The 10,127-nt window shown below is 57.5% G+C and overlaps 1 non-coding gene across 1 annotated transcript in view; it reads right to left on the reverse strand.

The window, feature by feature from the left end:
- Nucleotides 1–384, reverse strand: part of LOC144820671 (18S ribosomal RNA) — a 1,820-nt gene extending 1,436 nt beyond the window's left edge. Inside the window, exon 1 of the ribosomal RNA XR_013607943.1 lies at nucleotides 1–384. This exon is cut by the window's left edge and continues 1,436 nt beyond it. This is a non-coding gene — a ribosomal RNA (18S ribosomal RNA).
- Nucleotides 385–10,127: the final 9,743 nt, after the last annotated feature.

Here is a 10,127-nt window from a genome sequence, read left to right on the forward strand (position 1 = left end):
CAAACCCTGATTCCCCGTTACCCAAGGTCACCATGGTAGGCACAGAAAGTACCATCGAAAGTTGATAGGGCAGACATCCGAATGTATCATCGCCGTCACGGGGACGTGCGATCAGCCCGGGGTTATCTAGAGTCACCAAAGCGGCCGGGCTAGCCCGGATTGGTCTTGGTCTGATAAATGCATGCATCCCAGGAGGTCAGCGCTCGTCGCCATGTATTAGCTCTAGAATTACCACAGTTATCCAAGTAATAGATGGAGCGATCAAAGGAACCATAACTGATTTAATGAGCCATTCGCCGTTTCACTTTACCGGCAGTATGTACTTACATGTGCATGGCTTAATCTTTGAGACAAGCATATGCTACTGGCAGGATCAACCAGGTAGCCGCACCTGATGACGGGATGGGAGCCACGTGCCCATCTGCCCGACCGGCAACCTTCGCGCAACCCTCCATCTCTCCGGAGCCTGCTAAGGGGAAGGAGCCTGCCAGCCTGGGTGGGAGAGGCTCGCTGGAGTGGTGTGGAACGGTGCGGTCGCATGGGCACCGGCAGGCCCAGCCGTCTCCCCCAGGAGGGAGAGGCAGGCGGAGGTGCAGCCTGAGCTAGACACAGGTTTGCCGGGGCCTGGTGGGGGCGGAACCCCTCAGAACGATTGTTCCCAGCTGCTGTGAAACGTGCTGGGCGGAGAGGGGTGACGTCGTGGTGCTCAGGGCCCACACACCTGCCTGCCAGGCAGCATCCGAGGGCCTGGCACCACCCGACTCCTTCCGCTCGGGTCAGATCACTGGGGGCCACGAGCTGCCGGGGCCGATTGGCCTTCGCTCTGCTGGGTAGGGTGAACGACCCACCACCATGTGGCAGGCCCTCACTCGAGTCGGACCGTCCATGCAGGGTGGAAGCGCTTTGCTTTAAACAACAGCTGAGGCTGGCCAAGCAGTCTATCCCTAAACGGACCGAGAGTGCCCAATCGATCAGAGTACAGCCGGGGGCATCCCCTGGCAGGCCACCCTGCGTAGGGGGTATGCTGGCTTATCATCCCCTGCCTGCCTGCTGCCGCGGAAAGCAGACTCGGAGAAAAAAGGACCATCGGAAAGGGGCCCGAGAGGCAGGTGTGCACCCGGGCCCCTGGGGGCCCCACGGGCGGGCCTCGGTACGGCCTTCCCCCTCTCAGCATGGCCAGACCTCATGGAGGTCTGCCTGAGCAAACTCGGAGAAAAAGTACCATCGGCAAGGGGTTGAGAGACAGGTGTGTACCCGGGTCCCTGGGGGCCCTGGCAGGTGGGCCCCGGTACTGCCTTCCCCCTCTCAGCATGGCCGGACCTCATGGAGGTCTGCCTGAGCAAACTCGGAGAAAAAGGACCATCGGCAAGGGGCTGGGAGGCAGGTGCATACCCGGGCCCCTGGGGGCCCCGGTGGGCAGGCCCTGGTACTGCCTTCCCCCTCTCAGCATGGCCGGACCTCACGGAGGTCTGCCTGAGCAAACTCGGAGAAAAAGGACCATCGGCAAGGGGTTGAGAGGCAGGGGCGTGCCCGGGCCCCTGGGGGCGGGTCTGGTACTGCCTTCCCCCTCTCAGCATGGCCGGACCTCACGGAGGTCTGCCTGAGCAAACTCAGAGAAAAAGAACCATCGGCAAGGGGCTGAGAGGCAGGTGCATACCCGGTCCCCTGGGGGCGGGCCCAGGTACTGCCTTCCCCCCTCTCAGCATGGCCGGAGCTCATGGAGGTCCGCCGGTGCAAACTCAGAGAAAAAGGACCATCGGCAAGGGGCTGAGAGGCAGGTGCATGCCTGGGCCACTGGGGGCCCCGGCGGGCAGGCCCCGATACTGCCTTCCCCCTCTCAGCATGGTCGGACCTCACGGAGGTCTGCCTGTGCGAACTCGGAGAAGAAGGACCATCGGCAAGGGGCTGAGAGTCAGGTGTGTACCCGGGCCCCTGGGAGCCCCAGCGGGCAGGTCCAGATGCTGCCTTCCCCTGTTTCAGAATCGCCTCACGGACGTCTGACTGAGCCTCTCCCTAGTAATCCGAGGAGAATTACCCCACTTTCTTGTAATCCGTGCACTCGAGGTGACCCAAGGCGCGAAAGTATCCGACCTCCTGGAGCCCTCATTGAGATCGAGGAGGCAAATGGCACTTCATCGGGACTTCCAAGGAAGCTCGGCCATCTGGTCGCTCCATAGGAAAGCATTGGGTGCGACCAGATGGCCGAAGGGATAGGTGCGACCAGATGGCCGGGCACGAAAGGGAAGCCATCTGGTCTCTCTTTGCTCCAACAAAAGCGCAAGCGGGCGTCGGGGCATGGGGGACCGGAGGCCCATGGCCCCAGCCAAGGAGGCTGCGAGGGGGACCCGACAGGCCCTCCGACCCAGGGCCCGCGGACACCCGGACAAGCCGGGGAGGCCGGCCTGGGACTGACGGACCCCGTCCTGGGCCTTTGGTGGCACGGCAGCCCAGGGGGACAGGGCCCAGGGCCAGAGCACCGGACCCGGGGCCCGGCAGGGCCCCTAGACCCAGCCAGGGCTCCCAGGCCCAGAGGCATCAGGGGAAGCCACCCCGGGCGTGCCAGACACCGTCCCGAGCACCATGCCACACGGCAGGACCAAGGATGGAGCCCAGGGCGAGGAGGCCACCCTCCCCGGGGCCCTCAGGGGCCCCGAATGGAGCTTCTGAACCCAGCCAAGCAAGGGGAGGCTCCCCGGGCACAACGGAACCCTGTCCTGGGCCTTTGGCAGTGCAGCAGCCTGGGGACAGGGTCCAGGGCTGGAGCACCCGACCCGGGGCCCGGCAGTGCCCCTGGACCCAGCCAGGGCTCCCAGGCACAGAGGCGCCGGCAAAGCCTCCCTGGGCCTGCCGGACACCATCCCGGGAACCCTGCCATGCGGCAGGACCGAGGACGGAGCCTGGGGAGGGGAGGCCACCCTCCCCAGGGGCCCTCAGTGGCCCCTGATGGAGCTCCTGAACCCAGCGAATCAAGGGGAGGCTCCCCAGGCAGAACGGAACCCTATCCTGGGCCTTTGGCAGTGTGGCAGCCCGGGGGGGGGGGGCAGGGTCCCGGGCCGGAGCACCTGACCCGGGGCCCAGCTGGGACCCTGGACCCAGCCGGGGATCCCAGGCACAGGGGAAGCCTCCCCGGGCCCTCCGGACCACGTCCCGGGCACCCTGCCACACGGCAAGACCGAGGACGGAGCCCGGGGTGGGGAGGCCCTTTGCCATGCCGTTGGCCTCGAGATGGGAGCCCCCGGACACCCGGGGGAGGACTGCCCGGGACCCATGGAGCCCGTCCCGGGGCACTTTGCCGTGCCATTGGCCTGGAGATGGGAGCCCCGGACGCCCGGGGGCATAGCCCATCTTGTCCCCGGCAGAGAACCGCCAGCCCTGGAGGTGTGTCCGGGCATACCCTGTCCCTAGTAATCCGGAGGAAGGCTACCCCTCTTTCTTGGAACCCGCGCGCACCGAGTGACGGAGGGGTCCCAGGGTGCGTAGGTGCCCGACCTCCTGGAGCCCTCGCTGGGATCGGGGAGGCAAATGGCACCTCATCGGGACTTCCAGGGAAGCCCGGCCATCTGGTCGCCCTTATTGGAAAGCATTGCGTGCGACCACATGGCCGAGGGGAAGGGTGTGACCAGATGTCCGGGATCGAAAGGACTCCCAGCTTCCCACCCTGAGCCTTTGCGGTAGGGCTCCTGCCTGCCCACGCAGGGCTCGGGGACCCCGGCTGGGCCTCAGGCATGGGGAGGACCCCCGGAGCTCTTGGGCCTGGACGCCCGGGGAAGGACTGCCCGGGACCCATGGAGCCCGTCCCAGGGCACTTTGCCATGCCATTAGCCTGGAGATGGGAGCCCCGGATGCCCGGGGGGAGGACTACCCAGGACCCGTGGTGCCCATCCCGGGGCACTTTGCCATGCCGTTGGCCTAGAGATGGGAGCCCCGGACGCCCCGGGGGAGGACTGCCCGGGACCCGTGGAGCCCATCCCGGGCACTGTGGCCTGCCCAGGGCCCATGGAGCCCGTCCCGGGGAACTTTGCCGTGCTATTGGCCAGGAGATGGGAGCCCCGGGGGCATAGCCCATCTGGTCCCCAGCAAAGAACCGCCAGCCCGGGAGGAGTGTCCGGGCCTACCCTGTCCCTAGTGATCCGGAGGAAGGCTACCCCTCTTTCTTGGAACCCGCACACACCGAGTGTCGGAGGGGACCCAGGGTGTGGAGGCGCCCGATCTCCTGGAGCCCTCGCTGGGATTGGGGAGGCAAATGGCACCTCATCGGGACTTCCAGGGAAGCCCGGCCATCAGGTCGCCCTTATTGGAAGGCATTGCGTGTGACCATATGACCGAGGGGAAAGGTGCGACCAGATGTCCGGGAATCGAAAGGACTCCCAGCTTCCCACCCGAGCCTTTGCGGTAGGGCTCCTGCCTGCCCACGCATGGCTCGGGGCTTGGGGGACCGCGGCTGGGCCTCAGGCACGGGGATGCCTGGGGAAGCCCCGTACGCCTGGGGGAGGACTGCCCGGGACCCGTGGAGCACGTCTCGGGCACTTGGGCCTTGAGATGGGAGCCCCGGACGCCCGGGGAGGACTGCCAGGGGCCCATGGAGCCTGTCTCAGGGAACTTTGCCCTGCCGTTGGCCTGGAGATGAGAGCCCCGGACGCCCAAGGGGAGGACTGCCAGGGACCCATGGAGCCCGTCCCGGGGCACTTTGCCATGCCGTTGGCCTGGAGATGGGAGCCCCGGATGCCCGGGGGAGGACTGCCCGGGACCCGTGGAGCGCGTCCCGGGGCACTTTGCCATGCCGGTGGCCTGGAGATGGGAACCCTGGCAGAGAACCGCCAGCCCAGGAGGAGTGTCCGGGCATACCCTGTCCCTAGTAATCCACGCGAGGGCGCCCGACCTCCTAGAGCCCTCGCTGGGATTGGGAGGCAAATGGCACCTCATCGGGACTTCCAGGGAAGACCGGCCATCTGGTCGCCCTATTGGAAAGCATTGCGTGTGACCAGATGCCCAAGGGGAAAGGTGCGACCAGATGGCCGGGACCGAAAGAACTCCCAGCTGCCCACCCAAGCCTTCACGGGAGGGCTTCTGCTCCACCTACCCTTCTAGGGCTCCGGGGCTGCAGATTTCCGGGGCTGCAGGCTCGGGGGCTGTAGGGCTCTGGGACTGCAGGGCTCGGGGGCTGCAGGGCTCCGAGGCTGCAGGGCTCCGAGGCTGCAGGGCTCCGAGGCTGCAGGGCTTAGGGGCCGCAGGGCTTCAGGGCTCCGGGGCTACAGGTTTCCGGGGCTGCAGGGCTCCGGGGCTGCAGGGCTTGGGGGGGTGGAGGGCTCTGGGGCTCAGGCGCTGCAGGGCTCCGGGCTGCAGGGCTATGGGGCTGCAGGGCTCAGGGAGGCTCTGAAACCCCATGCTGGGTCTCAGGCATGGGGAGGCCCGCAAGCGCTCCTGGGGCCCAGCTGCCCGGTGGAGGACTGCCCGGGAGCCTTGCAGGTCTCTGGGGCTCTGTACCAGGGACCCTTGTCCAGGGAAGATGGACTCTTGGCAGGCCGTGCGACGGGGGCTCCCAAACCCAGGCCCTGGGGCTGGTCGCTGCTTCCAAACCAACCAGGCCAGGGAGATCAGGCACGAGAGACCCCTGTCCCAGGCACACTGACCCTCAGGACGCTCCCCCGTTTTCCACAATTTTGTTTTCAAAATTCTGCATAGTGTGCGTAGTGCAGCTACGCAAACTATGCCCAGCCTAGTTACAAGCTGCTCCGGTGGGTGGAACAAACAGAGCTGCAAGCCCACCAGCAGCATTCGATTTACAGGCCCTGGGCACACGTGGTGCACTGTACTAGGGTCTGACAAGTAAACCAAATAAGATAATCATGGAGACACTAATCCATTACAATACTTTACAATAGGGAGCACCTGCACTTTGGCACTGATTAGCAGTGGCAAAGTACCCAAAGCCTCTAGACCAGCAAAAACATAGGAAAAACACAGGAGGCAACAGCAAAAATGGAAGGAAGACCCACGCAAATGGTGCCAGGTCTAACACCTACCAATCCCAATCTGCATAATACTTTCTGGACTGAAGAACAGGTACCTAGAGGAGCTGGATTTAATATATCCATTAAACCGAATGCTCCTGATGCTCTTTCAGTTCCAGTAACAATAGGACCTGTAGTTCCTTTACATCAATCAGGTAGTGGACGACAGCAGGTACATTCATTGACTATACCAACTGGAATGGGAGGAACAAATATTATTCAACAAAGATCGAGTATAGAATAAATGAACCACCATCCGATAAATCCAAATTGTAATAATTACCTTCGAGGAAATTAATCAGGAGTTCATTTCGAAACCCTTCAACTTAATGTATCACAAAATTTACTGAGAGCGACCCCATTACCAGATATAACTGAAAGAAATATGGAAACCCCAAATAGAGGAACACAAACCATGGCAGGGAATACCTTACAAAAGGAACTCCAGTTTCTGAAACACATAGTATACCACGTATGGAGGGAGCTAATTAAGGGTCGAAAGAAGATGTGTTAGACAATAGATAGGTCCTACCCAACAGGATCTTGATGATTGGATTAGAGATATAGCTTCATCAACATTTGATAAGGGTACAGAAGGGCAAGGAACATCTGCATTGAGAAATCCAAATGAATAATCACTTGGGGTAGCAAAGCTTAAAGTGGAATTGTAAGAAATTATTTTGGGTGCTATCTGTCCTGGTAGAATCATTAATTGTTGGTATGAGGAATTTGTAATTGTTGAAAATGGGGGTCTCTAGTTGGCAGAGGTAGGTACCTTTGTCCAAATAGGGACCAATGCTTCTAGTCAGGGTAAGAGGCATACACATCTAAAATAACCCCTGCTCACCCCCTTGGTTGCTTTGCATGAGCAGACAGGCTTATCACAGAGGCTGTGTGTAAAGCATTTGTCAACACATACAGTAATTGTCATGATTGCCGGCACGGAGTCTCGAAAACTACAATGATGGCCTCCAATGAGGACGCATGCGCAGGGATAGGTAGGGCCTGTTAAAGCCCTGCCTTTCCAGAGTGAATGCACTTCAAGTTCTAGCTTTCACTTACCTCTTTTTGTCACTTCCGGTGCATCGCTGCCCCTCACTTCCGCATCGGGCGGCGTTCGTGTTCCTCCGTCTGGGCGTCTCTCCTCTGGCTCCTCGAGACGCTTTTCCTTGGACTCCCTGGATTCCTGCAAAGAAAGATAAGAAGAAATGATTCCTTCTATTCGTGGTTACGGTAATCAGCGTGTTGCGCTGCCTTTTTATTTATTTTTGGCTCATACTCCCATCTTACCTGATTTGAATATTCGTTTGGATGCCGGTTGCTCTTTTGATTGTTGGCCTTGGCAAACCTAAAAGAGAAAGAAAGAAGTAATCTCCAGTTTTGCTGATATTTTTTTACCAGAGAGAAGAGGTAGCTATAAGAGTTAGTAAAGGTGGGCAAACCACAGGGGTAAAAGAACACATAAGCTCCCTAGTTCAAACCAATCTCCCAATTATTATATTACCTTGCATTACAGCATTACACTGAAGTGGGTATGTTACTGCCCTCATTTTGTTCCTGATTTAAAGAAGGGAAATTAGATAAGAGTATTTATTCACTAGAGGTTAGTGTTTACAGTGTGTCATGTTAATTTACCAAAACTATTTTCCCCTTCATCTACAGCCTTCTCTGATTTGCCTTGACGTACTCCTGCAGTTCCTGGGTTGTGACGTAGACCTGCAGTTCCTGGGTTGTAACGAAGGAGTGTCTTCCCTCCTTTTCTTGTTTTGTTTCCCTACTTCCCCCTATTACCTTTTGTTGCTAGACCTAATATAAGCAAATAGATGGTTGGGAGAAGTTGCAAATCTTTCTTCAGTTCCCTGACGTTCCTGTAGAAAACACAGGTGAGATTCTGACAGTAATACAGTGAAAACACAACACAGGGACACCACTCCAGTTTAGAAAAATAAGTAATCTTTCTCTAAACAAAAACAAGACCAAACAACAAAAATCCACAATACTGTATTAAAAATAATGCTTTCAAATGGTAGAAATAGTTCAGTTCAATGCAATTTGTAAATGAGACACTTTTCTCAAAGTACCTTAGATGCGTCACACAAAACAAACAAAATGGCTGCAGGGAAGGTGATGCGTTGATTCCTTGCTCCGGGGGAGGTGATGCATTGGTTCCTTACTGCAGCGCAGGGGAGTTGATGTGTCAGTTCCTGACAGGAGAGGAGGTGATGCGTTCTTTTCTTACTGCGTGGGGAGTTTATGCGTCTGTTTCTTACTGCGGCCCCCAACGATGCAACAGTCTTGGCGCCTCGATACAATACGTTGATCCGTTACTGTAGGAAAGTAGGATCAGCTCTTATGTTTACCCCCACTTTTTGCTGATGTTCGCTGTTTTTCGACTAGTCTAGCTGGGGTCCTGCTATCCAGGACCCCAGCCTAGCTGCTTCCTCTCTAAATTGATTGCAAGTACTTTAGGTACACTCCAGTTTGGTTACTCGGGTACCCTTGTGAGTCCCTAGTATATGGTACACCAGGTACTAAGGGCTCAGGTCCCCCAGAGGCCTACCAGGGGCTGAACCATGTATTATGCCACCCCTGGGAAGCCTTCCAAAATCTCATAACATACAGGGAAGATGCCTTCCAAAATGACACCACAGGACTGCTACTGCAGCCTGGGTAAGGTATCTACCTTAAATCACTGCACATATAAACCTATCAGTCACCCCTGTGGCAGGCCTTATCAATCCTGAAGGCAGGGTGCTTGATTTTGTGTGAGAGGGTGCCCTTGCATGAGCAGGGCCCCTCTGCAGCCTTCGGAACCTATTCTCTGGGGCTGTTCTGTGATGCAGCCAGACCATATACTCTTAAGTACATTATAACGTTGCGGTAAATGCTAACTTTGGAATGGCTGCACAGAAACATGTTGTCTTTGGTGTCAAACACTTTGGAATCCTACCCTCCCACCAGTCCTGGGGGTAGGGTAGAATTCCACCCTTATAGAGAGAGAGACATGTACACACCGGTATACCCGGTACCAGTTTAAAAGAGCCCTGGTTTCACAAAATGGATGCTGCAGCCACAGACACGAGTCTGGCCTCCTGCTGCTGGACGAAACTATAGCAGGGGAGGCCTGGACAAGAGGTTTCCTGTCACAGGGAGGTGTAACCACCTCCCAGACAGGCTTTAGTGTATTGAGGCTGGGTGGGTGCACTCTGAGAGAGCTTTGAAGTCTGCACTGGGGGCACATTTGGTGTCCCTGTGCATAGCCAAGTTCAAACCGGTTGCAGGGGCTACCAGCCCCTGCTCTGGCATGAAACTAGACAAAGGAAATGGGTGTACCCACACCTCTTTCCAAACCCTCCCATAGGTGGGTCCCCAGAGTTAGTCCAACCCCTGTCTTAGGTATAAGTAAGGAACCCCTGGCAACAGGATTTTAGATATCCCTGGACGAAACTCTGGAACTGAATCCTGGAATTCCGATGCTCTACTCAAGACTAGAGGACTGAAGAAATCTCCCTTGGGAGTGACTTACCTGCTTGGCAGGCACCAATGAAGCATTTGCCGGTCTGCATCTCCGAAGCTCCAGACAGAGTCCGAAGTATCTGTAGCCCAGGAAGAGGATTTCCAGACTTCTCAGAGGCCGACCCAAGTCCCCAGGAAAGCTGAGACCCGCAGCCCTCTTGAGTGATGTGGAACCGGAACTCCTGGACACCATGCCATTTGCAAGTGCATTTACTTCTCAACGTCTTTTGAAGTTGTGCTTTGGGTTACTTGTAGCCCAAGCCCTGCGCATCTTTTGCACTGAAGATTGTGGTGAGTCCCTCAGACCTTGCTGGTCTGCACCGAAGCATCTTTCTCCTTTCTACTTGGGTTGCAGTTGCCAAGACTTGTTCGGTCCAATCTGGGCACCAACACCGCAGCACTCGAGATCCTTCGTGGGACAGCTCGATTCCAGATCCTGGTCATCACCGATGCCTCCTGGTCCTTGTGGCTGAAGAGTCAAGCTTCAACTCCACCTCCTTCACCTAAAATCACCAGACATCGATGGGCATTCGTCTATTGTGCCCCTGGTCACTGGCTAGTGACCCATACTCTGTCCCCCTGCTTTCAGGTTCTTCTCAT

The sequence above is a fragment of the Lissotriton helveticus genome, chromosome 2_1 (genome assembly GCF_964261635.1).
Source record: "Lissotriton helveticus chromosome 2_1, aLisHel1.1, whole genome shotgun sequence".
NCBI classification, from domain to species: domain Eukaryota; kingdom Metazoa; phylum Chordata; class Amphibia; order Caudata; family Salamandridae; genus Lissotriton; species Lissotriton helveticus.